Raw genomic sequence first — 6,875 nt, forward strand, 5'->3', positions numbered from 1 at the left:
TTAAGCACATGTATTATTACAACGGTTATGTATGGCTCTCATCAGGGTTTTTACTTGTAAATGAGTGAAAATGTATCAATGGCCTAATGGATGAAACTGCAGCTAATGTGTTGAGGCATCAATGCTTCTTAGTGATTTTCGGATGAGTATGAGACCCCTATGCTCAGATCTGTTGTTTAAACTTGTAGAGTACATATTTGTGACATGTTTGACGAAATGCCTGTCTTGGCTAGTAGGGGTCTAGTGAACTCCTTGTTCAAGTAATTGCATTTGTATCATTTTTATGTTATTATATTTCATTCCTAAAAGTTTCATGGAGTTCTGGGCAGTGACCTAGGCTCTGGGCCTGAAAAAGTGGCTCAAATCCCGAAGACGCGGGCACGACATTGGGTAGAAAAGTACCTAGACGCATGCATACCCATGATCTGGGAGCCTTTGGAGCCCCCTAGACGCATTCTTGTCCATGTCAAGGGAACGTCCGGGGGTTTAACGATCTAAAAACTCAATTGGTCTCAGGGACTGGTTACCTAAGTGGTTTGGATGGCTCCTGGGAGTTTCGTTACTGATGTGGAAGGTCTATGGTATGTTTATGTTGGTTCCACGTCCTTAATTGACACATACGGAGTCAAATCATATCATAGTAACTTCTCATCACATGTTTACCCCAGTTGGTCGGTTACTTGGGTAGATGTGGGAGGAGGGTGTTACAGGAATGACTACAACAATAGTACTTCTTCATCACAAATTAGCAATGGAGGCAATCAAATGGAGGTTGGTATGGATGATTACTTATCGGATACGACTTCCATGGAGGAAATGTTTTTAAATGCATTCCAAAATGATGCGCTAGGGCATGATGCTCATATCATTGATACCTTATTTGAAAGCATGAAATCTACTTCCACCACCCCTCTCTTTGGACTTGGCGGCAAGTCAAAGTCTACTCAAATGGGGAAATGATGTTGTTGTACAATGTGAAAGAAAAGTTTGGCAAGTCAATGCATGTTTCTTGTCAATATTAAGGTAATTGACTTGCACGATCGATCAAGTTCTTTATATTTTGTCACACAATCAAATTTAAAATGGTTGATTTTATGAATGTTAAATATTGACATTGTACAATTATATTCCCCACTAACTATGGGATATTCAAAGATAAGGTTCTTCCGAGTGATAATTTCTTGTCGGGTAGTTGCGAAGAGGCAAAGCAGCTGTTTAAAATGTTGGGTGTTGATTACATATCATATCATGCATGTCTGAATGATTGTATTCTATATAGAGGATAATATGCAGACAAAGAGATATGTCTGAAATGTGGGCATGACAGGTACCGTAATTCAAAAAAAATGGGTAAATCACATGGTCCTCCTCATAATATATTGAGGCACATGCTTATAATCCCAAGGATTCAAAGACTCTTTTGTTGCAAAGAATTAGCTATGTTGTAGGGATGGCATGCCTCACACAGAAGTGATTCAAGAGTTATGTGAATCCCAATAGATTCAATAGCCATGAAGCATATAGAGGATACATGGCCTAAAAAAATCAAGGATGAAGTATGAAGTCTACAACTCAACATAGCCATGGATGTCGTCAACCCATATTCCCTCCAAAACACCAACTATTATGTTTGGCATGTAGTAGTGATCAATAACAATATTGTTACACGTCATTTTCTCACCAAGACACTTGATCGATATAAACAGATTTTTCGCCATCCGTGAACATGTTTCATTGAACTCCCTTAGAGGTCAAACAACCAAAAATACCTTGAAGAAGATGAGAACTTTGGGGAAAATGGCTTGTATACTTTGTTAAGTAGGTCATGCGCTCTTTTACCTAGAAGTTTTTGTGCATTCGTTGAACTTATCCCTAAGAACAGCACAGAACTACACTCTGTCTACCACTGTGGACCGTGCAAGTGAATCAAAGAAAGTAAAAATAAAAAAGTACATTCTAGAAACATAGTTGGTTGAATATATCCCAACTGAAATCTTCCAAGTGATGCCTATTCGATCCATAACCCTCAGATGATGGATCTTAATCCATTTCCTCAAGGAACCCTAATCCCTCAATTAGAGGATCTCACCCTCCTCTTTTGGATCTGAAACTTCCTCCTCTTGGACTATAAAATAACTAGAGGGTAGAGGGATTGGGGGAGTCAGAACTCAGAGAAGGTAAACTTAGGGAAAGAGTCATTTCAATTGTCTGTTTGTTTCTAGTTTCTATCTAGGATCTAGGGAGATCACTTTTGTCCGCAAGAGGGATTTATCTGCCTAACAAATTTGCAACTCCATTTTGGAATGTTACAGTTCTCTTTATTGTCCTTAGTTTTGTTTTCTGATCCTTCTTTGTTAGCTTGACCCGAGTCTTCATAAAATAATCCCTTTTCAGATTTGTATGGTTGATTGTCTTATTTTTATTTTTTCTTGGGATTATGATCCCTACGTTGTTTTTGTTCACCCACAGAGCACATTTCTGCATTATTGTTCCCTTAGCAACCAAGCACATGTGCATTGTGTTACATTGTTAACCCGTGCAATCCTTTGAAATTTTTGAAAAATTAGCTTTTCTCTCAACCATGATCTGAATTTTGATTTCTGGAAGTGTCATTATGTTTGTTTAGACTGTTTAACATCTCTTCTGAACTTGTTTGAGTGTTTTGTTAAGTTTTCTTGAGAATTAGTCCCTTTTGCAAAAACTGATTAGGGTTTTGTATGGTTGGTTTGCTCATTGATCAAAAAGAGATAGGTTATCCTTAAGGTTACTGTATCCTTGTCTTTTTCTGTCAAACACACCAGTTTACTTCTTAATCTTGCTTGTGATCAAATTCTTATTTAATTACAAATTAAGGGTTTCTCGAGATTTAATGTTTTTGTGAAGAATTGTTGTCATTTTTGAATGATTGAAGGAATTGTTTCTTTTCAAACTTGGAATTTTTCGCAATTACACTCTTGATATCATTAGATCAAAGCATTCATAGGGAAAATGCATTTTTCTCCAACTCTTGATTGATTTCTGTGTGTTTAAAAGTTTTGAGTGATAAATGATAAAGGGTATTTTTGGTTTGTTTGATCTTTAGGAAAATTTGGATCTTAGTTTATTTATGCATGTTCATTGCATTGGAAATGAAATTGGTTGTCTTATAAAAGATTGGTGAAGTTTTGAGTTTTGAATTTCATTGTAAAAAATCAAAGAAACTCTTGCCTTCTCTTAATTAGAACTTCATTGAATTAAAAAATTGCAAATTTCATGTTCGATTGCATTAGGATTTTGGGTCGTGTCATAATATCATAAGTTTCACTTTCATCACCTACTGAGTAAATAACAGCTTAATAACACAGCGTTAATTAAAATTTATCTAGAATTTTATATTTTTAGGGCTCTTACCACCTATAGTAGCTTAAGTGTAGGGATTTGGAATAGGAAAGTGAGTAAACTTTCCAAAGCTACAGATAAACAATAGAATCTTGTGGTAGGGAGAGAAAATCCAATTATTTCAGTTTTTCTCTGGGAAGCTCTTCTTGTACATGAGTTAAGCACGAGATCATGTCGGATCTGGTGAAGTGATCATACCCACTTCATTAGCTATGATAGAGTGATTTGCATGTATTACAATGGTACCGAAAGGTACTTGGGGTCACTTGAAAGTAAACCTCCAATTGATCATGTGGAGGAGCCTTCAAGGGGATTGATCTTGTTACTCTACTCTTATGTGTACGTCCAATCTACGACTCTCCCCCCAGGTAAAATTGTTGTACTTGGTAAACTTAGTGACCATAATCCTAGGGCTCTAACTAAGGTGACGACAGAGGGAAGGTCTTGTTGTTCGTGGAACAGATGTTGACTAGACTCACTTGGACTTTTTAGAGGGTAATATTTGCTCGAGGTGATATGCGTGAAGTTACTTGCCCCAGACTGTTTCATTAAGCAGGTTGTCAGGGTAACTAGTTCCAAACACTCATATCTATAAATCTTTTCACCTTGATCTTTGCGACGTTGGATTTCATCACCAACTACTAATTATTGATCTTTGTGAGAAGTCAGTTTGTGTGGTTTGAACTCCTAGATTTTTAGTGTGTGTTACTTTGTTTTTTGTTTTTACTTTTTAGAGACTTTAGGTGTAATTTAAATATTGTGTAAATCATTAATTAAATATTTCATCATGGCTGAATTACCGAGACAATCACGTAGAATGCTAGGGAAACCCCCTGAGTATACACCGAGTCAGTTAGAAAAGATCAAAGCTGAAAAATCGAAATCATCAGGATCCAGGACTACAGTAGAACCTGAAACTTCTACTATTATAGAATCTGATGTAACAGGAATTGAATTAAATCAACCAGAAACATCTACTATTCTAGGATCTGAAGTGACAAAATATGAACTTGATCAACCTCAAAAATTAGAATCACACTCAGAAGGAACTTATTTAATAATTATTGAATTTATTCAAATATAATCAGATACTGGAGAGGTTTTAGATTCACAATTAATTGAACCAGATATCGAAGAACCTGATTCTGACATTTCTAAGCCCGAATCACCTTCAGCTGTTATAGCCCCTACTCTGAGTCCTCCATATTCACCGCATGTAAAACTACTTATTACTGATAGTCTTCCTCTTGGTCTTATTAGCATTGAAGAACTTGCCTCAGACGAAGAGGAAGAATCACCTCATACACCAGTTTTTACCAGTGATCAAACAAACATTTCAGAACTTCTCTTTAGATCTCTTCACCCTGACCCTTGGTATTTCACACCCTTGAACTTTTTAGGTCAAGGTATTCCATGATACACTACTCCTTACTCTACCATACCAGGCTTTGATTGGTCTAGAATGGCTTCTGGAAGTATGTCATCAGGTACATCTATGTTTTCCGCCTCTCCAGAGTCAACTTTATATGGTGGCCCATCAGTGCCTCTTGGATATCAATCTCTTTCTGGGACATATTCAAGAGCTTCTCCCTCAAGTCAACCTTTAACTATGTCAACTGGGTTAACTGATCCTACACTTCAGGGTTTGACATTTGATCAGTATATAAACATGATTTCTGGTAATGTAGGTAATCCTCAAACAAACCCGACATGCAATTATAACCTACCTGGGGGGAAACCATCATATCCTCCTCTAGGAGAACAACCTTTTGTTGGAAGATATCCTCCCAGTCGAGGGCAACCTCATACCGGAAATTATCCACTTTATGGTTAGGCCCCTCAAACCAGTTTAGGACAACCTATTATATTTCAACCCATTGTTGGTACTTTGTTCACTGGAATGAACATTATCTGGAATTCGCCATATAACTAATAGTCATCACCAATTTCTCCTCAAGTGCACAATTATCAACATGTTCAGCTTGTCAGACAGCCTATTCATACAATTCATGTTCAAGGCATTCCTATTAAATTCCAACAACCTTTTCAGGGTTATCCATCGACACTTTCTTCAGCAACCATTGCAGCAACCTGTCTCGAGTACTCTACAAAAACCCGATTCAGTCTGTTGTGCCAATATCAGTTCAAACTCCAATTACGAGTTCACCACAAACTCCCATCCCAAGAGTATCACAAGTAACTGTTCCTATTTCATCTCAAGTAACGGTACAACCAATTACTCAGACTATTCCTCAGGTATTTTCTTATCAAACTGCTTCTACGATTTAGTCTATACCCCAAATACCTATGGTGCAGTCTAGTATATCGTCTGTGCAAACGTCATTTCAAGGGTAGATTCTGCAAGGTCAACCTCAGAGTCAATTTTTTCAAGGCCAACCTTTTCAAAATCAATTCTTTCAAGGTCAACCGTACCAGAATCAACCCTTTCAAGGACAATTTATCCAAGGTCAAATGGGTCAGGGTCCTCTTTTCCAGAATCAACCATACCTCGGTCATACTTTTCAAGTACCTATTCAACCACAATCTGTTATGGCTCATCCTAGATATCTAAGAGGTATGTAAATTCCAACTACTCAGGCTATTCCAGGATATCCTGGATATCCTCCTCCTGGAACAGGACTCGTCCCTTAGGGTTATCAATACGTGCAACAGGATCCTAACCGTCAGTTACCATTTATTGCAACTTTGGATTTACCAGACCTATCTCGGTTAACAAATGATCTTATTTACTATTTACCGTATTGGCCGACAATCCCTACAAAGTTGCCCAGTGATATTCCTAAATTTGAAGGTAAATCAGGAGAAGACCCATCAAATCATGTTATGACTTATCATCTTTGGTGCGCATCAAACTCATTAATCGATGATTCTATTAGATTATGAATTTTTCAACAAACCTTAATTGGTTCGGCAGCCAAATGGTATGTCAAATGGTCATGATTTTCCTTCAGTACATTCAACACCCTTACTACTGCTTTTTTGACACATTTTCAGTTACCCATTCGATACGATAATGGAATTGAAATTTTAACCTCTTTAAAAAATCAACGTCCACCTATATCTTAGATCACATTCATGAATGGAGATGAAGACGTCGTTTGGTTAAAGTTTATATCCTAGACTAGATTTTGGCCGAATGGTTCATAAAATCTCTTTTGCCGGTAATTACTGAAGATGTTGCCAAAGGGGGCGTTGTAACTAAGGAGAAAGTTATTGCTCATGCCCAATACTTGGATCTTGTTTATACTCAGTTTGGAACTTTGTATGAGAAGATCCCAGATTTGCCTCGTCCTGGTCAAACCAACCCAGCCCTTACAGGATCACATGTCGTTGATGGTATGATTGGTTATGTGAGCCAAAAATCTAAGAATAAAAAGAAGAACTCTAAGAAAACTCAGATTTTGACTTTATCTGATTCACCCGAAGAAGATTCTTCTCCTCAAGTGGAAAAGGAAAAGCTAAACAAGACACTTCTC

This window comes from Pinus tabuliformis, chromosome 1_2 (genome assembly GCF_031772625.1).
Source record: "Pinus tabuliformis cultivar Carrire ecotype Pingquan chromosome 1_2, CPIR1, whole genome shotgun sequence".
Lineage (NCBI taxonomy): Eukaryota > Viridiplantae > Streptophyta > Pinopsida > Pinales > Pinaceae > Pinus > Pinus tabuliformis.